Here is a 25,286-nt window from a genome sequence, read left to right on the forward strand (position 1 = left end):
AGCTCACTGACTATAAATTACTCACATTTTATGTATATGTCTGCCAACATTTCTCGAAGGTTTTCAGATTCATTTTCTAACTTTCACTAAAATCCACCCACCCAGACCTTAAAGAAATAATATGTAATTATTCCGCCTTAAAATGTCTAAAAACAACTAGACCTATGTTATATATTTTGTTGAGTTGTGTACTTACATTATCCCAAATTTTTCCAACAATTTTCAAACCCAGAGAAATCTGTAATTTAATCAAAGTAACGGACCGTTTCATTTGGTTGCATGTCAATGGCGTCATACCTCCTCTACCAAAGAGTAAACACGCACAAGATGCATATGGCAGCGCTGTGTTTGTCTGCTACAATGGCGTCTACCAAAGAGTAACTTACACACATACAGGATAATACATCGGCATTGTGGTTGTTTGACAGAAACTGTTATAAATGGACTTTTATTCAGTTTTAAACCACATTTTCGTAATAAGTTTTGACCATTTTTAACTATATCTTTTAGTCGGATGAAGGATTTTAGTCATTAGACTTTAGACATTAGACGTCTGGATCTTAAGTTATAAGGGAAATAAACTAGGCAAATGTTAGCAGCAGCTCGGCTAACAGCCCCCCCAGGAAGTCTGGTGCTTGCCGAACATTGTTGGGGAAACACAGATTTTTTAGGTGAAACAGCTTTAATTAGTATTTTTAACGATTTTAATCTAAGTGTACCTTTGTTTTTGGAGAGGAGGAGACCTCTGCAGGTAATACGGCTCCCGGTAAAAACATCCTGAACGATTAACACTGGAGTAATCCTATCCCAATGAAGCTGGTTGTTTAACAATGAAGACAACAACTCCCATGATCCCTCGCTACTTAACACCATCATCACACTCCGTCTTTTGTTATTGTTTTGATTGAGAGACCCCTAGCGGCTGAAAATTACATATTGTGCGTTTAAGATGGATAACTGTGAAGAGAAAAGAAGTTAACAAGAGGTTAGGTGACCCTAATGATCCAACCCAAACGATCTTATTGTTTATGTATTATGATTTATCATTACTGATTGCATAAACAATAAACATAACTAAAATAACATTGACATTTTCTATATTTTTCTTATTGTCAACAAATCCCATGAAAAGACCAAATCCAACAATTAGCTTACAAAGTAGCTTATTCCTCTGTGCCATAGACCTCAATGATAATTCTTTTAAAAAATGAAAATATATATTTGTAACCATTTTGAAAGACTTACCTCTTCAGTAGAAATAAATGGTCTTGTTTTTTTCCATGGGATTTGTTCTCAATAAAGACATATAGAATAATATCCACCTTTTGCTTTAAATAATCATTAGTGACAACTTATAAACCCTTTGTAGTTATTGTCAAATAGAATCAGACCTTCCAGTCAATCTTATCAGTCAGTTGTGGAGTATAAATTGTGCTTCAAGGGTTTTTTCATCAGTTTACCACTACAAAACATAAAATTATACTTTAGATTGTCAGAAAACTTGGACCAAAAAAATATTACCAGCCTTTAAAAACCAACACTGGTCAAACCCTCGATACAAGCCACATGGTCTAAAGAGCCATGGTGAGTTCATGCGCTTTCTTGGGGCAGCTGGTCTGGGTTGGAGTTGGTGCCAAAAACCTAAATGAAGATAAATTGGTCCTTGCTGGAGCAATAAGACAGAAGATGAATCCACTCTGCACGAGGAGGTTTCTTCTTCACTTTCTACAATTCTCTCCATCCTTATCCCTTCATCCCCCTATTGCCACATTCTCCTTGTTCTTCCCACCCTTTATTCCCCAAAACCATCAGGATGAATGTTGTTCTCTTCTGTTTTAATGAAAATGTGGTAGTACACACATGCATGCACGCACACACACACACACACACACACACACACACACACCACCGCAGAGAGGCAAACAGGTCTGTGGAGTGATCCATTAGCATTCTAATACGTTTCTTTTAAAGGCGACATGTGTTGTCTTATTAAAGCCTGACTGATAGAGGGGGCTGGAGAAAATCAATAGACAATGCACTAGAGATGGAGAATAGTACAAGTACACAGAGGAGAGGAGAAGAAAATAAACATGCCCTTTTTAGCTATTCGGCCCCAAAGCCTGGAGAATAGATCCTCACATTTACCCATTCCAATAGCACTTGAGGCCCATTAGAATTTGTGATACACTCCTTCACAGTATTAACTGAGCAGAGCCAATAGCTTGATTCACAGTTGAGTCTGGGGTGCATGTTGCCTCTCCGCCAGAGCTACACAGCTGTAGTGTAGTGAAGGCCGCAGCAGGAGACTTCCTATTCTCATGTGTAAATACACACTGTGGCCAAAATGAGCAGAGGAAGGGCGTCAGTCGGACTGGGTGATAATTCAAATTTTTGTTTTGGCAAGATGTGTAAAATGTATAAATTGTGAAAATTGAGTGGTTAAAATATGCACAAAATGGTTATTTTTAGTCAGAAAGTAACAGATGATAGCTGCTAGATTAGCTGTTTTGAATCACGACAGTCTTGTGTGATTAGTTACACTACATGTGCACCTGCTGCAGTTTACAGGTCTATTATTATGCTCCAACATATGGTTGAACCATCTCAAAATAATTATACTTTTTAATCAATTTGTGATTTTAGAACCGTCCATTTCACTGATATTTATGATGTCGAAATTGATGTTTGGATTGATTACTGAAGATTCTTATTAGGGAAGTTGTTATTGATTTTATGTCCTCCATTTTGCGGAACATTTTTGCCTTACGTCTGAATAATTTAAGGAAAGGTTCAAATCTTTTCATGCGCATCTTTATACAATACTGACAATACAATACTGGGCCTGCAAAGTTCCCTTCTTAAACGGGGGACAAAATTCACAGTCCTTGATCTTTGTAAAAATGCATTATGAAGTTCAGCTGAAGATAATACGAGTCTTTAGCAGTCTGTGTTAGACAAATCAAGTGGGTATCTTTCACAGTTAGTCTTTTTAGCACAACTTTTGAGCTACAACAGACGGTGTTTGCCTGCTGAGCCACAGCAGAGGGACAGTAACACAAAGAGGAAATGTTCTATTAAAAAGTCTGCAACCTTGGAAGCCGCCCACTTGATTTGTCCAACTGCTGAAGCCATTAGCTTTTGCTAAACTTTAGGATGCATCTTTACACAGAAAGCGTACTGTGTTTGTCGCTCATCTCCTACAATGAAATCGCTTAACGAGGGGATTTATTTCTGGCTGTATGGAGAGGAGAAGCAATTACAGCGTACAAAAACCCTTTCAAAGTACACATGAGCATGTAAGTTTTGTTACATCTTGCACCTGAAATTTAAACATACAGTAATATAAACAGACTGATGTTGGTTATATCCAGTGATGGACTTATTTCAAGTTCTATTATGTTTACCGACCGCTTCAAATTCATTTATTCCTCTTATAGAGGCTGCAGCTAGCTGACAATGTGAAGTAAAACTTGAAGGTCGCCAGATCATCAGGTCAAGTATCCTCAGTATTTCTTGCTTTCATTCACCAGCCTACTTTTTTTTACAGAACACACACATACTTGGCAACTAGACTCTACTGGAAACACTGTGGGGGGTTAAAATGAAGATATTGTTTTAGATCATGAAAATACTGCTAGGCACAATTCAGCAATGCCTTGATATTTTATGTGTACTTGCCTCTACCATTGATACCTACGCCTTTGTTGCTGAGGGCAAGCACACTCTAGCCTCACTTAAATCAGTGTCTTAAATCCCTGCACATGAAATTATACATCTATTGATTTACAACAATTGGCACTTTGTTCTGTTGTATTTTTAATATCTATTATGCATTAATGTTTTATTTGTGCTTCAGAAATCAACATGCTGAATGTGGCAGCCCTGAGAACAATAACAACAGCATCAAAGTATTCACCTTCTAGACAGCTACCCCTGCTGGGTGCCCTTTCTTTGATTTTAACATGTTTGTGCCATAAATTTATAAAACTGCATATAAAGAAGCCACTACACACATCGAGCGACAGCACAAGCAACAACACTGAATCTGGTCGACAAACAGCATAGACTGAGAGATATCAACAATGTTTAATAGAGATTTAGGTTTTAATGTGGAGCAATGTAGTTCATGCGAAGCAAATAGTAAAACCAGCAGTGTCAACTATCTAATATAGGCTATACATAGTGCTTAAGAGTTGTTTCTAGTGGTAAATCTCATTGTTAAATAATGAAACAGTCCCTCTCTTGCAAGGAGCAAATTACACACACATAGCATACATACACACACACACGTTCAATTTCTTATTGAAAATACAGTCTATTATAGTAACCACTTCACTCATTGAACACAATGGGTTGAATCAGAGTGGACATGAATAGTATCACACTGCAACGATTACCGCTAATAGAAATACTAAACTGGCGGACTGAATAACCCTCTGAGAGCAGGTCAAAATGTAAATGTAAACTTTCAGTGTTCATATGCAGGATTAACAAAACTAGTAAATGTAGTGTTTCTATTTAGCATATGCATATTAATGCAGCGCATATTAATTATGCAATGTGCTGTATATATATATAATGCAGTGTTTCTATTCACACATTATCTGTATTCAGCTGTGTCATTTGGTCTAATGGGACCAACAATCAATGTTGGTCACATGAATCCCCCTCACATTAAAAATGAGCCGACGCCCCTCCCCACACCACCATTCCCTTTTCACTTCTTCTCCTTTCAGAGAATGAGGAGAGATGAGGCTATTGATTTCTCATCGCATGTTGTCATGTCAGTTTACAACATCCTCCTACTGCACCACTACTGACATCCCAGTTGTTGACTTCTAGTGTCTTGTGAAAGGGGTCCACTCAGTTGCATGGGGAGGGAACTTTTGATTGGACGGAGGTGGATCTGACAGGTTTTGAAATCAAGAAATCCAGCAGCTTTCTTAGGAGCCGGCTCACAGAATATTGTAATACATGGTGATTCTGTGTTAAATTCTTAGAGCACTTGCACAAGGTTGACATTTTTTCCAAGTTTGTTGGTCACTGCAATCATTCCTCCTGTGCAACTCCAATAAAAGACACAAAATGCAATTGTTCTGTGCAAAAATGCATTATAAAATTCAGCTGAACTAACACAAGGTTTTATCAAGCTGAGTAAGCCAAATCAAATGGCTATCTTTCAAAGTTACAGTCTTTTGAGTATAAAATTCCTTCATTGCATTTCCACAGACACTGTATCCTTGCTGAGCCATAGAGGAAGGGAACACAAAAAGAGGATTTTATACTAAAAGACTAACTTTTGGTAGGTACCCATTTGATTTGAGTACCTCACAATGCTGGAGCCTCCTTCAGCAGAGTTTTAGAATGCTTTTTTTTGCACTGATCTTATCACCCATCTCTTACATTTAAGTGGCACTATGGAGAGATTGCTATATGGAAAATATGGAGGAATGATTATAGCAACCCATAACTCTTGTAATGTACTGTAAATATGGGCATGTGAGTATTGTCTTAAGACAAACTAGAAAAAGAACTGATGAAGTAGTTTATCCTGGCACAACTTTTAATGTAGACCTACCTATAAAAGCACCTAGAGCATTCTGTACTGTATATTCATAGAAACAACAGGAAAAAGATAGCATGCAAAAGAAACATTTAACAATGGTCACCTTGCCTAGTCACATTATGAAAATGACTGTCTTGCAAGGTCTCTACCCATTTCATTATACAGTCGGATGTACCTTGTTGAATGAAGCCTCATCCTCTTATGAAAGCCTTTTTTTTCTGGAAAAAACTAAGAAATATAACAAACTGTCCCTCCTATAACATCGCCATCATTTCAACAAAGATTTTAAAGGTAAAGTATACACACATATTAAAAGAAACACTTGCTCATTATGTACTTATTGATGTTAGTGCTGCAAAGTCTCACACTTTGGGGACCAGACCAACCTGCTCAGTCACTTTGCCCGGGCAGCTGGCTAACTGCTGATACACACTTGTGGTTTGATTACAGAGATACTCCTCTAAATGAGCCTTTATAGCCAAGTGCTGCAAGAAAGCATGTACAGCAATATTTTTTTCTTTACTTACAACAGTCTCTCTGACAAAGAAGAAAGAGGACTAGAGCTATGCTACAAGTGGCTCTGACACAGTGGAAACAAAATAGCTTTGGGCACTCAATCTCCCCGAGAGGACTAGCAATGTTGAAAGTACAGGATAGATATGGATTAGCTGTTTCTACTAGTGTTTCTGAATTACTTGGCTGCCACAGACACACCACACCACTGAGCCAACATCCATGTATCAGTCTTACTGAAGAAGCAGAAGAATTTTCATTACCCGAGCCCGATTCTCTGGATATTTCTTTACCAGGATTGTTCCTCAAGAAACATTATATCTGTCAGGAAAGGTCAATAGTGACATAACCCTCAACTTCTACACAACTCTCTGTATAGCCAGCTGTGTGCTTGAACTGCCTTTATTACATCTTCTTTTTGATTTCTAAGATGAAAAATTGTAATCCATGAACAAAGAAAGTCGACAACCAATTGTGAGGTGTGTTTCCTGCTTCTCTAATATAACCAAAAAAGTAATGTAGTCTTAAATCACTTGTGGTGTGGAAAGTTCTGTATTTAGGAATCAGAAATTCCTAGTCATTAGCGACATCTATGGCCGGTAAATAAGGCGCAGTCAACATCCTGGTACTCACGCTCACGTGCTCATGGTGTAAGACTATTGTAGGTGATGTTTTTTTCCTTGCTTACACTTCTCATAATTACATAAAAGATCACCGGCCCTTCACATGGAAATCAGTCCACAGGCTGTTACAGACAACTGAGAAAGTCGGGGTAGGTCTCATTTCTTACGTGACATTACTACCCGTTCACTTATTGGCGATAAAAACCATTAATACATGTAAATTGCTTCACAATTCTACACATTTTGTAATCAGCTGAGATATAACTTTAAGGAAACATTTAATTAACAACAATAACAAAATACCTCATTTTATTAGTATCTGTACTTTAAGAATGACAGTGTTTTAATATCTCCTGTGAGTTGCGTCGATGTGCAACAGCAGGACAGTGCGTGTGTAGTGCTCTGCTTCCACTCCCTGCAGGCATAGTGAGAGTGCCAACTGTTTTTTTGTTGACAAAGCAGACGCATGGAACAAAATATGGCATTATTTCGCTTATATAGCAGACAGTAAGGACAAGCCCACGGACACCACAAAGCCCTTCTGTAAAAGATATTTCAAACCCATGCACAACTCTTGTTGACAAACATACTGACCTGTTCAAGGATTCAAAAAGCCACAGGTTAGCGAATGTGATAGATACCATAAATAAATGCCCTCAAATATAAGTCAAACTAATGTGTTTTATGTTGTGACAAACAGAGTTTGACGAGGCAGTTAAAGGCAATGATAACTGTTTAATTTGGCTTTAGCTTTTTAGCTAACTTACTGGTGTGGCAAATATCTCTATATGCAAACACAACATTCACACCGGTAACATTAACTTTACCATAACTTGCAAGCTGCAAAAAACTACTTTTCCTGATGTTTTAGGTCTTTGCCGTGGTATCATTTTAGTGTCAATACCGAGATATTTAGGCAGGTATCGTATCAAAGTCATAATTTTGGTATCGTGGCAACACTACAAGCTAAGGCACACCTAAATTAAAAACAAACCATGTGTCAGATGTATAATAATACTTTTTCATGACTCCATTGTGTGTGAGGACAGTTGGCAGACTGTTGGTGCACTACACTTTACTCTGCCAGACTCAGACACAGAAATTAGAATGAATTTTATAAGTGTTTGGTAATTTACATTTAAATACCTTGCTTATTATTGATGCAAGTGAACCCATTACTTGCTATGAGAGAAAGGCTTTCAAAAACACGAGCACTGCTTGCTACAGGTTGAATTATGGCCTAGGCATAATTTACATCTAAATGAACCATAGTATTCATCACTACGAGGAGATCTGGAGAACGGTATACCTGCCTACAGATCATACTGTGAAATGTATGATTTACCATACTCGTTCCCAAGAAAAAAATTGCAAACCATGATGAAATGCTGTACAATTTGTTAAGAGAGCAGATTGAAAGGCAGAACTACAAATGCAACTACTGACAAACTCCAGGCTTCCAACCCAATCAGTGTACTAGTACTAGTCTAGTGCACTATGCTTATAGTTAGTACAAAAAAAAATACTAAAAGTCTAAAGCCACACCAACAGCCCCATGAGGCTGTAATTTACATTACACACCGGAAAACAAAAGCGTTGAAATGAATGAAAAACTGAGACATTTTTCTACTTTTACACCATCATCACTAGTGGGACAAAAATGTTAACGGAGCCAGGGAAAAGGCTTTTATTTAAAAGGGATTATCCTGTGTACAGTGTCAATTTTAGGACATCTTGGATTCTTATCAGACTTAGCAAAAACATACTAAGTATTAAGAACAATTGGATGAAATAAGCAACTATTAGATGTTAACATATTGGTGTGTAGGTTGTATCTTTTACAATATTTGTGTGCTAACGTTTAGCATTTTACCATAGTAGTAGTATTCATTTAAAAGTACGATTGTGGTTGAATGGAAATTCACTGACTAGTTATTTTGATGGGAAGTGTATTATTTATTTAAATTTAAATGCTGACCTGTTGGTTTTACTAGATTAAAAATAAAATTGAAAAAGGAAAAATTAGGATGTGTTCATTGGGGTCAAACAATGTATATACCAAGGTAAGGTAAGTTAGACAATTGTCAAGATATGTCATTCAGTGCATACTGTGCTTTATGTACAGTATGTGCAACGTTTTGTATAACGTTTAAATGTACAAAGTAAGGAACTTTTCAAACATTTTCTTTACTTAGACTCAAAATCTGCATCTTGAGCTCAGGCGGACAGGGAAATGATTCAGCATTAAGAATCAAGAGGATTAAATATCAGTAATGTCATAAATCCCCCCACCGGACCACAGAGCATAAATCATATGTTATACAACATACACCGTCACCTGGTAATATGCACAGTTAAGTCAGTCACAAAACATAAATCTCACACCCGCTCCTTGAAATCTCCTGCCTCCTCCTATTATACACACCACTGGCTCATGTGTCAGTTGGCTTGAAGGAGCTACTGTTTTTTTTTTTTGAATAGACAAACCTCTATTTTCAGGCTTCAAACAGCCTCTTGGATCATTCTTCAGGAGCAGTATAGAGCTAAAACTACCAAAGCCAAGCAGATTAGAGGATTGATCCATTAAGCAAACATTTTGATGTAGACAAATTCCTACATACTATGTATTAAAAAAGCTGTAGTTTTATATCCGTGTGTGTCAAAGGAAGAAGCAACACTGCCACATGAAAAAGCTTTGTGAAAAAGGATCAGCAAGGGGATAAGTTTTATTTGAAAGGTCAGGCCTCCTCCAGGACAGGGAGGAAGGTGAAGATAAGAGGAGGAGCAAAGATATTATGGACATGAGAGCCTCACGACAAATCTACAGTAAACACACACAAGAAAATAAAAGCATAGTGTCAATGCAGTCTATTTTAATTGCATTTTTAAGAAAAAGAACTATTTAAATTCATGGCACCAGTTCATGAGGGATGTGCCAACTCTTAGCTTGTGCCAGCCCGGAGCAGAGGGTAGGGCACAGAGACAGCTGAGAGGAGTAGCTCCCTGATCCTGCACTGTGTCAGCTGCTGTCAGAGAATGACAGCAGGCATACACAGCTCCATGTGCTCCTGTTGTTTGTCTGGCCCATTCTTAGGATATGGCCTGTCTCTCACTGCAGCTAGCTCACAGGCGCATTACACAGTGCAGTCCAGATTAGTTCGGCCACAGATCAGTAATTACAGTCTGGCAGCGTGCAGGTTTGCCCCTGCTATGCTACATGAGGATAAAACTGTTTATTCACTGAATTCAATTCATTGACATGGAGTCTCTCATACTGTATAAATGGACTGAATTATGGATGCTAATGCTAATGGTACTGATGGCAGATGGGCAGCTGATGCTGACCACATTGGTAAAAGAGCACGAACATGCAGACAAGCAAACCCAGAGGTACCTCTGTCAGTTTCCATGACATTATCAGCTAATCAGGCCATTACTTATTCATTTTGTGCCGCATTCTTGTTCTTGACATTCATTCATTCATTTATACACTACCAAGCCCACTTTGCTAAACAAGCTGGTGAAAACCTTGAGAGCACAGGATTTTACTCATACACAGTAGGACACCGAAAATTAACCTTAAGCACCCCTCGCTAAAGCTGACCAGATATACGATTGCACTGCACTTTTCATTCATTTTGCAGTCACAATTTGTGCATAATTTCCATCTGATTTACCAAGACTGCAGCTAATCATGCCATCACTGACTATTAAAGTCTTGTGAGATTTGTCTAAAATTAACTAGAAACTAGAACTAGAAAGAAATCGAACTCAGCACAATTATAAGAGATAGATATACTTATTATTAAATTAAACAACACAATTTTAAAACATTTGCTAATTAAAATGTAATTGAGAAAATAACTTGTGTGTTGACATTACTAATAAGATTATAATTATCACTCATAGAACGGGTTGTAAAACTAATTTTGAGTCATTAAACAAATTTCTAAAGCAATGACAAAAAGACGCACAGTGAAAGTTTCTAAAAATTACATGTGATCAAAATTTAAATACCGAAAAACTGCAGTTTAATTAGTTTAATTATCTCACAAATACAACTTTCCGTCACCTCTTTGGTGTAACAAGAGTGTCAGTCTGTTGCATTAATTTTTTCATACTGTTCTCCTTTTCAAAGAAACAGTTTTTGTTTTTGAACTAATTTAAAACAGCTCTCCTACTTCAGTTGTTGTATGTTCACCTTTTATCTCCTGTCTTATTTTTACAGAATGCAGGTTAAACCTTTCTTTAATATACTGTGTATGTGCAAATATGCATCTGCTTTTTAGAAGAAGAAAATTTCCCACAGAAGCTGCCCCTCATAAATTGTGTGAACCATAGCAAGCGGAACACATAATTAACAACACATACTGTATGCCCCTCCATTATTTTGGCAATCCTTCCTGAAATAAATATGCAGGAGACTTCACAGCTAAGGGGCCAGTATACATCAAGACTGCTTTTTGGATGGTTGAATAGCTTTGGAAACTCTCTCCCCCAACAGGGATTAGGGGGGGACTTTGTCCGACCATTTCTGTAACCTTGCGAAACAGACGATCCGGTATTCACACCCACTTCACACCATGATTGCCCAGCTGTGCAGGGGTGGAAAAGGAGCCAGGGTCTGAACTTGTCTCTCTAGCTCTCTTTTTTCATTCTTGACACAACTATTTTGTCACTTTTCATTTGAAGTGAACCATATGACCACCGTTATAAATGCCTTCCAAGAGAGACTTTCTGAAAATGTGGGCTGTTATCCCCATATTTAAACAAGACTAGGTCAAAACCTAGTATTTGAGTGGACCGTGTATGGACTGTGTGAAATTGTGGCCAATTTGTTACAGGGATAGTTAGTGGTAGTGTCTATAATGTGAATTCCGGGATATTTAATGTTCGTCTGCAATTTTCTGTAGTGGTCCCAGTAATATTTGCTGGTAAAGTGAACTGAAGTAGCATCACATGAAGTGGTTAAGCTACGTTTGAGTAAAAAAAAGGTTATAAATGCAGGTGCAAGAACAATACTTTCCACTCATATCTTGGGATGTTTGATTTGAAAGAGAACTTATTTTAATTCTAATTATAACTATTCTAATTATCTGTGAACTCCCCCTGCTCTTTTATCTGTTTGAAACTGCAGATATCTCTCGTTTTTCACCTTGCATTGAGTGTTTTGTCAGAATGGTGGTTATTTGGGGTGCTTAAACTGTGCCCTCTCCCTTATGCCTTTATGCGCTTTTTTTCTGCCTCTTTCCCAGTCGATGATCATGGTGGCCTTGGTGGAAATTGTAAATGAAAGTTTTGACAGCATTTTGGGAGCAAATTCAGAAGGCTTATCTGTGCCCAGTTACCACAGTTACAGTCAAATCAAGCACACCTGCAGAGCAGCTACCCCACGCTAAACTGATATAACAGCTACATGAGTCACGTGTTTTACCTGCAAGACTCGTGTTTTAATACTGCTGCTCATTGTCTGTGATGTGAAAATGTCAGAGAAATGAAAAGCTTGCATCCTGGTATTAGTTCAGTTATAAAATCCAAACGCACCACCGAGCGTCTCTCCTGCCAGCTACTGACAGCACTGTCAGCCGGAGAGTCGATCACACTGGACGGTAGAGGGGGAGACGCAGAGACGCTGGTACACGTCTTTTTAAACAGGAGTTTAGCGAGCAAGCGGGAAACAGTCGCTCTGCATTGCACTGCTGTCCTCCACTTCCATCATCTTGTACAGATTAATTTTGAAAAAACAACGGCCAATGAGGAAACTCCAGCACTCTGGCCAACCAATGGTGAAACTTCATCACTCACTAAGTCACTCATAACTGATAAAACTGTAGTTATAGAGCTGGTCCATGGCCGATCCAGCCAACAATATCTCTCTATGACAACCGACCCTTCCACACTGCCTTTGAGTGTAGCTGTTCAGAACAACTATCAACACTGTTTATTTCCAGCAACATACAAACTACAGTAGTTCTGATTGAGCATAAACTTAAGGCTCAACCAGTGGGGAGGAGGCAAACAGACGTTTTCCATGAGGGAATTTGGTAAGACATACACAGTTTTGGTTGTGTGTTAGATGGTTATTCATGAATAAGAGTAAAATAAATGAGAATGTCAAACAGTTGCCAATTTATGAGGTTTTGAAGGTTCAGCTCTCTGTGGTTGCAGTCACAAATAACTAAACCTCCAGAACTAAGAACACAAAGTACATTATACAAATGTTTGTGAACTTGATTTATGTCATTGTGGTGCACATCAAGGCAAAATGGTGAGTCAGTTTTGATTTACTGAGCAGTTGCTTTCTGGGTTATCAATTTCTTATTTATTTTAGGGTGTGCTTAGTCAGTGGGGAGAAATGTTTATGTGCATGTGATTCTTGGCTAACTAATACTTTTTAATTATTACTTACATCATTTACTTCCTTCATTCTTAGAATATAAACCTGGATAAGCCCTACTACAGTTATGAGAAACTTGGATATGCTAGCTAGAGTAGTAAATTATGATAAACAATGTAATGAGGACCTACACACTGAAATGAAAGTTATAGCCTAACACTAGTAATTCAGAGAATAGATTTTATTGTCGCCCCTGTTTTCCATTACTGGTAATCAAATGGATAAGCTATATCCAGCAGAGCGGTAAATGCAGCAGAGTTCAGAAACATAACTGAGTTCATACTCAACTGCTGAGGTAACTCAGCAGAAATGACAGATTTGCTGGATGTTGGATAATAAGAATTATGTAAACAACTAGATGAATAACCAGGATTTTCTTTATTCTATGTAAATATCATATCCTGAGTATGATCAAAGCCAGGCTGAGACTCAAAACCAGAATACTAAAGCACATGCAAACATACTCAGTGTAAATCAAATTGTACAATCACTGCTGAGCTCTTGAGCCTATGACAAGTGGTCTACTCTTGCTTTTTTATATGAAAAACCTTCCCTCCCAGCATGCATGACTTTCTGTCTTTTCCAGCAGGAAGGAGAGATTAAAAGAGGATTGAGCTGTGGTGTCTCTGTTGGAGACCTGTGATATTGCTCAAATATTCAGGACATCACTCAGCCATTACTCTATACACTTATGTGTCAAAGTAACAGAGAACTTTGAAAACTAATGTATAAACATATAAATGACTGGCTTTTTAAGAAGATGCCCCACAATCTTGCATGGACACTTCAAAAAGCCAGCTCAAACTCAAAGCAAATGTTCTCTCATCTGGCTCTGCTTTCTAATGGTAAAAATTGCCTCTTCCAGTATTTAATGAGTCAGCAGAGAGAGAAATGTTAAGAGGAAATGTTCTTTAAATAAGATTCAAAAGGCTGAGCAGGAAATGAGTTTAGTTGACTCCCTATGATTGGTGTATTACACTGAATTGCTTTAATGGCCATTAAACTCTTCATGTCATTTACCACAGGCTAATTCAGGCACATAGTAGGTAATCATCTCTTTATATCACACTCAGTACTAGTGGCTCAGACAAGGTGAGCTCAACAAACCTTGGTGATTGCTCGTATACACTGAGGGCTCATATATGTCCTTAGTGTTGGTTCAGCTCATTTCTTGTGGCGAAGCATGTTCAACAGAACATACATCTTCACACATCATAAACGGTATCAGTGTGGCTCCACATTTTTCTTAATTAAGTGTAATGCAGAGCTGGATATGAGTAAATGCAACACCACAGCTTGTTCTTCTTCAAAGTGAAAACAGCATTAGTTTTAATGACTGGAAAATGTAATAAATTATATACATCATATATAATCATATACAAGTGTAGGGTCTCTGCTGAATTTGGTCGTAGACTAATACGCTGCGACTCTGACAATTACATGTTATTTCATTAAATGAGACTAAAATAAATCCCTGATCGAGCTTTACCCTAGAAACGATTGCGCACATAGATTAAAAAACATCTTTCCATAGAAAGTTTAAATCAATACTACGATGAATTTTCACATTTACTTTGTTAGCGATACATGAAGCCATATCTTATTTAATACACCTGTGCACAAGATTCTCTTTCCTCACAGTGGACCTTTTATTAATTCTTTGTATTGAATAATAAGAAAATCATGAATTATGACTCTTATGAATATTTATTCAACATATTCAGTAGCTCAGAACACTTTGGGTATCTGTTCGCTAAAAGAGGAAGAATCAAACTGAAACAGGCTCTATTGTGCATCTCTTGCTGCCAACACATTTATGTTTTCTATTATTTCACTTATATCTTTACATCTGCTTTATACGCTTGTGTAAAACGATTTTCTTCAACCTCCAGACTGGGTGGGAAACACTAGGAAGACTGTTCCAGCGCAGAGTTAACCGCTATGTTAATCCTCATTTCTATACTCAGCTGCTGGTAAACAAAACTTGAGAACTCTGCTTGGTTATTGAGGAGCTGCAGCATTTATTTTCAGACAATTTGTAGCTTACCATACTGTACACATTGTATACATGTATACGTTCACTATTATGTTTGCGGTTTACTGCAGACCTGACTCCATTGTGCTATTGTGTGGCTGTATTTACATTTTGCTTCATTTTGTTCTATATTGTGTTTAGGAAATCCGAAGTGGGCCCACTCAACCGTATCTTTTCTTCTATTCCAGCTTTCTCACCTTCACCTGCCCCCAGCTGCAGGAATGAATTTATCAAAACATACAGACGTGACTAAAATTAGGTCCGTTAGAGAGTCATGAAGTCGTAATCAGTAATTAATTCTCCAGTCCTGATTGGTAATGTATGAGGATATGTATCATTGGGCATTTTCTATATTTCTAATAAGTTATAAGACAGTAAAATTAATAGGAATTACTTGTTTTATATCTAGTCATAGTTGCCTTACATCTTGATAACAGGCATCTATTTTTAAACCCAAAAAGATTTCAACCAGTAATGAATAAATCTGAGTAAGAGAATAATACTTTATTATAAACATATCCTGGTGACACATTCCCTTTGTGAATAAGATGATATTTAATTTACCGTTTCTGGTCTGATGTTGCTGTGTGTAGTGCTTTCGTGTGGTGCAGATGTCTCATTCTTCAAACCCTCTGCTGAGTAGGAAGTGTAGTAATTATGACTAAGCTACTTTACCACTGTCAATTAAGCCAGAACACGAAACTGCTTTGATTATAATGTGTTGTATTCAGCCACAATGACAGACAGGGACCGCTCTGGTTCTGACTGAAGACAAGGACAGACTCTGGAAGTCTGTGCACTCTTTAAAATATTCTGTTTAATTTAAAAGTAATATTTCAGCCAAAATCAATTCAATAAATGTATCATATACTCAAAAAAGTCCTTTTTTTTCAAGTGTATGGACAATTCATGATGTTTTATATGTTTTGCAAATGCAAAAATGCAAAATTCAAAAAAGCCTAAATGTGTAAAACTGTTGCTTCATTCTGAAAAACATCAATCTATGAATTATATTTGCCTGATGCAGGAATAGAGAACAGCTGTAGACAACAGTACAGGGAGGAAGTTTGGTCTTCCAAGGCTAAAAAGTATGTTTTTTTCTTTTCTTTCATTTACAATTGTTGAACCTACATGACCCTTCTACATTTGGATGGGCTAAGTGGGATAGTTACCTCAAGAAGAACATAACAGTGCTCATTTCATTTCCTTAATTCAAAAAAGCCCTTTTCAAAGAGAAACGTGTCTATTTTAAACTGCCTAAAGAGTCAGAGAGAGCTTCTTCAAGCTATTGTTGACAAATGTCAAAATCTAGTTTATATAAATGCATCAGCTCTAAAATATTGAAATTGACTTTAGAGTTATTGCTCCCTCAGACAAATAATGATATTTAATGATTATAATGAAACAGATTTAAAGCTTGTCATGATAAAATTATTCATGTTATTCTGAATATGATATTCACATTGATGAGCATGATGGGGTGTTGCAAGACACTGGGCTTGATTCTTAAATTTTATGTATGCACAGACTTTCTTCTTAACTTATGTATACAGTGTGCAAGAAATTTTGTGGATTTTATTACTTCTTTTGGGGATTCATCTTAGTTTCGAAATGTTTGTACATAATTTTGCGGGAGCTCTTATACACTATGTTTTTGTCGTTGTTAAGCCTCCAAGTGATGATTTATTATATAATAGTTTTGGTAATTCAGAAACATTCCCTTTTAATTTCTTGTCCATCTTTATTTGCGTTACAAGAAGTAGTATAAAGCCACTGTCAATGCTCACATAGGTCAGTTTAGTTCAATCTCAAAGTTCAACACATCTGAACATTTGGCAATATGTGGTTTGCTCAGTGTACCGCATACATAAGTGAAGAATTGTTGCCAGAGGGGAAAAAAACACAACACCTACACAATAATGGAGGACATGCATACAAAAGATGATTGCAGCCTATTCTTTTCTTTCTTTTTACCTTTACAAAAATACTGAAATCACTGTTTAAAAAAAAGTAAATTGTGCCTTTAGGGACATGTGTATTTGTGAGTCTACATGATCCTACATTGATTTGAAATGGTGGCCGATTACATTGAATGTTAAAGGTGCGTTGCTATTGGTCTTGGTGGATTTGTTTTTGTGTGATTTAAGTACCTGTGTGCTTGTTAATCAGCTGTGTATTTATTGTCTGTATCTATTGATAACAAAGGCGCACACACATGAATGATGGCTCATCACACTCAGGAAATATTCTGCTATTGGTTTTCCATTGATCATTAACGCTAAATGAAATGAGTGATGGGTTGTCAGACTGGAGAGTGATTATCTGATTGTCTGCTTTTCATTTTCTATTTTAACTCAGTGTGAATCTGCATTGAAATGTGGGATGGCTCACTTACCTTAGAAAAGAACTTTCTCTGCAGTCTTGTTTTCATTAAGGCCCTTTGTTTTGTGTGTACTGTGTACCTGTTTATTCCAAAGTTGCAAAGTTGCAGTGATAGCCTGCTTAGTTTAGGAGTAAAAATATGTGTCACTGATTTAGTTATTTTGTGAGGGAGCAGGGGCAAGTTCCCAATCCATCATTGCGAAGACCTGGGTGATTCAATTATAAATAGCAGGACCTCTGACTTGGTGAGGACCTCCAGTGAACACAATTGTGTTGTGGGTGGAAAACTGGACAATTCTGAACGACTATTGGTATTGGTTGGTATGTGTCCCTGCAGTGTACGATGGTGTGTAGAATTTGAGGCATTCGCATTATTCACTCCCAGTGAAGTCACTGGTGGCAGATGAAAAGAAACTGACAACAACAGTGCATAGGAAGTGGACACTCCAAATAGGGAAAAATGTGGGAAAACTGTTGAAATAAAAAGAATGTAAAGAAATACGAGTTTTCCAATTACATTTATTATAATATTCCAAGTGTATTTGTGACATGATATAAAATTAAACAACAGCTCTATGATTAAAACGGCAGAAAAAATGGATGCATCAATACCCACGTAAAAGCATATGATATGTTACTGTAGCAGTTATTGTCGATTTTCACGCAGTTTTGTGACTCAAACATTTTTTAGCTCTCATGTCTAAGGTGTGAAATCTCTAAACTGAACACTGCCGTCACAAAACAAGGAAACATCTGGTGCTTTGCTATGTCAAAGCAAAAGTTATTAGAAATGTCGCGGCCTGTAATCTTTCAAAATCCAGAGCTAAGTGTTGTTATTTATCCATCCTGAAATAATCCTGTGGAAATTATGTGCAACGAAACAACATGATAAAGCCCAATTTCCCATAAAAGCGCAGCATGCATGGTCATTATCTGTGTACACCACTATGTGCATCGACATTGAAGCCTTCTTTTTAACTAGTAACGAAACTCAAATACATTACTCTATCTACAAGCACAAAAGCCCATCCCGCCATCCTCTCCGTGACACCATTTTGCTGCTGTTTTCTGAAGTGAGCAACATTTACCCCATTGTTAGACCAGAGTGCTGAGATGCACAGTGAACCTCTCCTCCCCTATCATTCCTGTCTCTACATTGCCAGCTCCAGCTCTGAACCTTTGGCTCTCCCTGATAAAATATTTAAGATCTGCCATGATTGAAGTGCATCCTTCTCACCTTGGCAGCAAAATCCATTAACCCCAGGAGAATCAATTCCATTGATTTCAATGATAGAGGCTGGAAATGTGCGTGCGGAGGGATGAGCATGAGGTGAAGGTAGAGGGTGCAGGGAGGTGAAAGATACACTACGGTGGTGAGGAGGTGGGAGGAAAAAAAACCCAACTTTTTACTCGTTGCTCACAAAGTCAAGCTCCGGTATGAAAAATGCATGGGACATCAGTCAGGAACACTATTATTTGCATAGCTCAGAGGATCGAAGCAATGCATGCGAGCCTCCTTGACACAAGCACTCAGGATGCTCCAACAGCAAAATACAGCTTAACACTGCATAGCTTAGTGCACGAGGAAGACAGTCAGGCACAGAGGGGGTTAGAAAAAAAAAGGACACACATGCTTGAATAAACTGAGGGAAAGGGCATGTGCGAGTGTGTGCCGAATAATTTATGTCATTGTCATCTTCACCATCATCACAATCATCACTTTAATGGAGAACATAGACCACATCACTTCCACACACACACACACACACAGTGCGGCAGACAATTGTGACCGTAAGTATTCTCTGCCACTCTGGTTCACCTGCAGAGCTCATAATTTCCATCGCAGCCAATAATTTTCTTTTAATGTACTTGATAACATGCCGGAAAGCGTTTCAGTCTGTGTTGAGTAGTGATAATTACACCGGTCAGTGATTGTTTTCATCAATGACAGTTCTATGTGCTGTGAACATTATTAGACATAAAGCAGTCTGAGTGTGCTGGTAAATTGCCATGCCCCTAATCAGAGGTGGGGGGTTGAAACTTTTGAAATATGTTTTAATCCAGAGCTGTCAAACCAAATAATGAAAGTCAGGTCCGTGTGGGTTTTCACTGCTCCTGTTTAATTAGCTCAGAAGAATAGAGGGCAGAGTTGCTTTCTGTTTTACTGACACCTGACTCAGACACAGTGACTACACTTAACCATTCCCCCGCACGAATGTACCACAATCAGTTGTCTCACTCAAGGCAACATTGAGTATTTTTGTGTTATTATAAGAAAATCGCAGAATTATTATTTTAGTAGTGCAGCACATAACCTGTCACTAAAACCTGACTAAACTTTCAAAAAACAAAGGATATGCAAAGCAGTAATAATACGAATAATGTACATACTTTTCTTCCCGAGTTGAAACATCCAATTCCCTTTCGGATCATTGGTCCATATTACAGCTTACTTCAACTGAACTAAGTTATTACAGGGGCACAAACATAAGAAAATGTAAGAAAATTTATTTTTCTAAGTAATAACAGATTTAAGATCCATACCTTACAATTTTATCTTGCAATTATGAGACAAAATATCACGTTAGTATGAGAAAATAATTGTGGTATTATCAAACATAAGTGAACAGTAAAAATGCTGCTGGTTATTTGAAAAGCACTGCTGAGAAACAGTTTACTGCCAGCTGGTGGCATCAATCAATGCTGCAAAAGGAAATAAGCAGGACCCACTGAGAAAGTCTGGATTTGAACCTGTGAAGTGGTTTATTGAGTAGCGACTGGTAGACAGCTAAACAACATGCAGTTATTCAGAGTGTGCTTGGTGTGTGTGAAAACTCTTGATAATGCCATTAACATCAACGGATCTAATAATGGTGTCTAATAAGTATTATACACAGAAATTAGGTTTGTCTGATGCATACTACTTAGATCATTTTATAGTCATATAGCGGGGAAATCTCAGCTTAAAATGACATCACACATGGCATAGCATTACTCCCATAATGGCTAAAATAAAGTTGGGCTGTTCTCTGCTTAATGTGCTCTCTGCAGACGGTGTCTGTATTCAGCCAAAGACTGTTTGTGAGTGCCAACATCAACATTGTATGACCGCAGGAAGATGTGTTTTTGCTGTTCAACAGGGACAACTGAGTGGCAACTCCTCTCTAGAGAAATTAGCTCATCACATCATGTCAATTTAAGCATCTTCCAGTTATATCAACATTTTAATCTGATCAGTTTCATAGGTCTGAATCAGGTCCTTCAGTATTTGGACAAGGTAGTTCTTGAAGTACGGTAGCCTACAGCTGTTAACTGAATGTTACATACATTTTATTAACATTTCATATATAATGCTGCTCATACAGTCATAAACATTAATAAGTCAGCCATTAAAAACTAGTGTTTCTGCCTTCTCAGCCAACAGGAGGTGGTTAGACATGGTTAAAGACATGGTGGTTAGAGCTTCTTTTACCCTTTAGTTAGTTGCAAATGTTGAAAGTAAACCTAACATGATTCTATAAGGGATCTTAAAGTTTACTGACTCTATAGCTGGATTTCATGATGGATTTGAATTTCATAAAAGGCTATCAAACCCCATGCTTGGTCAACAGGCTTAACATATACAGTTTATGTGCACACAGACGGCACAAAAAAAAAAACACAGCTGGAGTTTGATGCAGCCCACGAAGCACTGAGAGGAAACTGATCACAAAAAGCTTCTTCTTAAACAGAAACATCAAAAAAATATTCTTTTAACTTTAAAAGAAAATTATAATTATTTATTTTTGTAGGACATATATATTATTTCAAATAAAGAATATTATAATATTTTTCTCTCCTCCTACTACCTTCTCTCTAAACCTGCATAACAGCAAGAGAGACGGAGACAAAGTCACTCAGCATTTCAAAGCAAAGTATTTTTCCATGGCTGGGCAACAGCGGGGCAGTTAGCCACAGTAGGGGTATTTTTCCACACTGCAATCCCTCCTGCCAATTTGTTGACTGGCTGTTCTATTGAAAGACAGCCACAGGATTTCCTCCAGCTAACCAGAGAAAGAAGTCTTCCTTCCATTAACGAGCTTAGCTGTGGCTTACCAGACCTCAATCGCAGCCTTAGCAGGAGAAAACTTGTGAAGTGCAGTGCAGCAAAATACATCGGTTGATTAAGGCCAGATCTCTATTTAAAATTAATTATCATTAACTGCTCTCTTAACAAGTCTGTGTGAGGTTACCTTTCTCATCAGTTACAAAATTCACAAGGCAGGGATTTTTTTCTTTTCATCTTCAGAAAACCTTTGTGAAAACATGAAAAATAACAAGACATGACATCTAAAGTAAGTAACATTATTCCTATAGTGCCTTTCAAAGCCTGCGTTACAAGGTGCTTCATAGGCTTAATGCATTTCATTAAAGCCAGCCAATTATATTTTGCTATTTCATGTGTTGAAGCTGAAATTTCAGACTAATTGTGTAAAATGCTTTGAATGAAAGCACTTTATAAATGTAGTCCGTTTGGTGGTGCTGGATTAAAGTCAAGAGTCACCAAAAAAAAAAAAATCAGGGTTCAATACTTTTAATATCCACAGCAAATTTCATGGAAATCAGTCCACAAGTTTTTAAGATACTGAAGATATTCGATATGTTGGTCAAAGGGAAATTGTGACCATGACAAAAGAGAGGAATCATCAAAATTATTATAAATTATGAATGTCTCATATATTCTGAACTGGTTTACTTTTCTTCTCTCACTATACTGAATATCTACAGTAACTAGAAAGACTTGAAACATATAACAAGAATAGCTTTAATTTGGTGTTGATTAAAACAAGTCCTTCAGAATATGCTGAACTGAGAAATTTTTGTAATTTGTTAGTGAAATTAGTACGGTACCGGCACGCATTACATAAGCAAGAGCTCATATCCACAGATCAAGGATATCAAAGTCAATTAGCATCTGTTAGGATGTGACAAGTCTGTATCAAGTACATAGAGTTCCAATTAAGCTGCCCACACTTCCTAATTGCGGCCATAATTAGTTGCAACTTTGTTCCGCACAAGCTATTTTTAATACTATATAATTTCTAATGAATGACCAAACAAGCAAATAAAATAAAGTAAAACCAACTCCAAAAAAAAAATACAGGCTGCTACCTCGCTTTCATTAAAATTTTGCAAGATTATTCAATGAGCCATCACTGGGTTAGGTGGTTATTTTAAGCTTTACAAGAGGTAAACCAGCGATAAGGGTTTTCTTACTGTCAGATGAAAGTGGCTTTGAGATGAGAGCTGTAGTGAGGTTCTCTAAACAGAATTACATTTCCACACATGTGCAATGGCGGGTTACTATCTTACCACTGTTTTTACTCTTGGAGCCATTGTTAAACAAGTTACTGTAACCACCACTGTGCAGCGGTGTGATTCACTGATGTGTTTTTAATTGTTTTTGGACAACAATGGAGCTCTACGGCACAGAGGAATACAATATATCAGGCTTTAGACACATACACAATACTTGTAAGTAGGATTACTTCATTGTTAGTTTGGCTCTACACATGAGATTTGTTGACAAGAAAAATATAGAAAATCGCCAGCCAAATCCTTTAACTATTTTCCTCAAGCTGCCCTCTGAAAGTGGCTTGGCTTATAGCCTACAGTTATACATAACTTGTCATAGGGTTTATCTATAGGTAAAGTGTCCAGGTTCCTTGTTTTGATTAGAGCTGAAATGATAAAATCAAGCGACAGAAAATTAATCAGCAACTATTTTGATAATCAATTCATCTTTTCATTTTTCAAGCAAAATTATTATAATATTTGCTGGTTCCAGCTTGGCAAATGTGATGATTTGCTGCTTGTCTCATGTGATATGTGATCATGTAATCACTGAACATGATGGGTTTTGGACTGTTCAAAAAAGAAAAAAAAGAGCTCTGAAGATGCCACACTGGTGAGAAATTGTGAGTTTCTGATCATTTATAGACTAAACGATTAATCAACAAATTAATTGATAATGACAGTCATGAATTGCAGACCTTGTTTTAATTCATGTAAATAATAAAGCTTTCCATGACTAAGTATTTAGAAAACATGTTAAAAAAAAGTCAACATACTCTACATAAACCACGTTCTTTAGTTCATACATGTTACTGCACTCTGTATTTTTAATCAGGGCTACAGCTCAGCAGTGTACTTAAAAAAAAAAAAAAAAAAAATACTCACAGAAATCCATCACCAATAAGGCCTTTACCCCTTAATTGTCTGCTAAGCAACAACAATGAAGAATCAAAGCCTTTGAAGATAAAGAGAAGCCATTAAGCTTCCACTGCTGCACCAATCATTATCAGCCAAATCCCAGCGACAAGGCTCATCACAGGGGTAAAATAAGGAGTAGATAAGGCAGGAGCTAATGATGATTTTTCTCCCAACATCCAGAATGAAAAGCAACAAATGGGCGATAAAAAGCCCAAAGAGGTGTCACAGAAAGACTTGAGGGAGCTGACAGAGGCTAATCACCAGGGTTAAAAGCTTTCTGAAAAGACAAGACCGAGGCAGTCCAATCGTGTTTATGACTTGTTCAGAATGCTGGTATGTGGGTTATATTTCTCCTCATGGTAAAAAGTGTGAAGAGCACTATCTGGAATCTTCTGCTTTGTGGCAACAGGGTAAAAAATTGGAAATTATGTTTCTAGAGGAGGTGATGAAAAAGCTTGTTCCCTGCAATCATTTTGGCTTCCCATGACATCTTAATAACAAGATGGCAGCAACCCCACCACTCTCACGCAGTTAAAGTAATGGCAGTTTCTCAAAGGAGTTGTCTCCTTTCAATATAATGACATAACTCTTATAACCTGGATTTAATTAGCCATATTGATTCATGAAGCTGTCAGACTCCACCACAACAGATGTATTTCTGTGATATACAATACAGTTCTCATTTATCAGGCCTATTCTGAGTTTTCCCTGCCTATTGTCTTTATTTGTGTTAAATTTAATCTGCCTCAAAGTGAATTCAATATAAAGCTTTGGGAATCCCTAAACAGGGCCAACATGCGCAAGACATAATTACGCTCTAACAAAGGATCTATGATCAAAGATTTACGATGGAATCAAGCAAGTCAAGAGACTTGAGTTCAAGAAATTCAATATTTGCCAATATGCTTTTATGCTAGCTTAAGTGACGCTACTGATGTCTTTCAACATGTAATAAAATGCACAGAAGTGTACATGCGCTCACAAAAAAGCATGCACACAAACACTATACTGTTTGAGGTTTAACCATGTCCAATACAAATAAGTTATACAGTCACAGTGTATGTGCATGCGCTCTAGAGCATTATTGCCACCACAGATGCTGAGCATATAGATATGTGAAGTATGTGTGTTCAGAAATGTATTTATGCCTTATATAACAACCTGTTTACTTATTGGAGAAATACCATGACTGTAAAGTTATTTCCTCACATTCTCAGTCTTGTTATAGCTGTGGAGAGAGGATCTGGCCCTGCTGTGTTGAGCCTTATTCTGCTGAAGCTTTGATCAGGCGGTTCACACAGGCGACAGACTATACCACCTAACAGGGGAAGTACTGCAGTGCTTGCACAGTGGGTGGGGGTTGATGCAGGGACTTTCCACACCAAGACAACCCTGCAACTTAAGAGAAATAGCACTACCTCATATGTTCTCAATCCCTGATAAATTTTGTGCAGCAGAACTTTTTCAACTGGATTTCTGACACAGGAAGTCTAGCTTTATCACCGTTGTAGATAGGTT

At 37.5% G+C, this 25,286-nt stretch overlaps 1 protein-coding gene across 2 annotated transcripts in view; it reads right to left on the reverse strand.

Annotated features, from left to right (window-relative positions):
* inpp4b (inositol polyphosphate-4-phosphatase type II B) overlaps window positions 1-25,286 on the reverse strand; it is a 263,968-nt gene that overhangs the window by 153,780 nt on the left and 84,902 nt on the right. The gene's annotated exons all lie outside the window — the stretch shown is intronic.

The sequence above is a fragment of the Thunnus thynnus genome, chromosome 3 (genome assembly GCF_963924715.1).
Source record: "Thunnus thynnus chromosome 3, fThuThy2.1, whole genome shotgun sequence".
Taxonomy (NCBI): Eukaryota; Metazoa; Chordata; class Actinopteri; order Scombriformes; family Scombridae; genus Thunnus; species Thunnus thynnus.